Source organism: Cariama cristata, unplaced genomic scaffold (genome assembly GCF_000690535.1).
Source record: "Cariama cristata isolate BGI_N322 unplaced genomic scaffold, ASM69053v1 scaffold40621, whole genome shotgun sequence".
NCBI lineage: Eukaryota > Metazoa > Chordata > Aves > Cariamiformes > Cariamidae > Cariama > Cariama cristata.
Window position 1 is genome coordinate 1,066 of NW_009599420.1, and position 213 is coordinate 1,278.

Sequence of the window (213 nt, forward strand, 5' to 3'; positions counted from 1 at the left end):
GATCGCAGCCCAGGAGAGCTGGATCTTGAGGTCCACCTCAAGATGGTGGTCCAGAGCCCCCGATGGGTGTTGAGGTCCACCTTTGCATGGTCACCATCCCAACGTCTCCCCGTAGCCCAACGTCTTTGTGGAGACGCGGTGGAGCGTCGATCTGGTTTACGGGCCGTAGGGTCAACCCCACCCTGGTGGGGTGGATGAGATGGAGGACGGGGA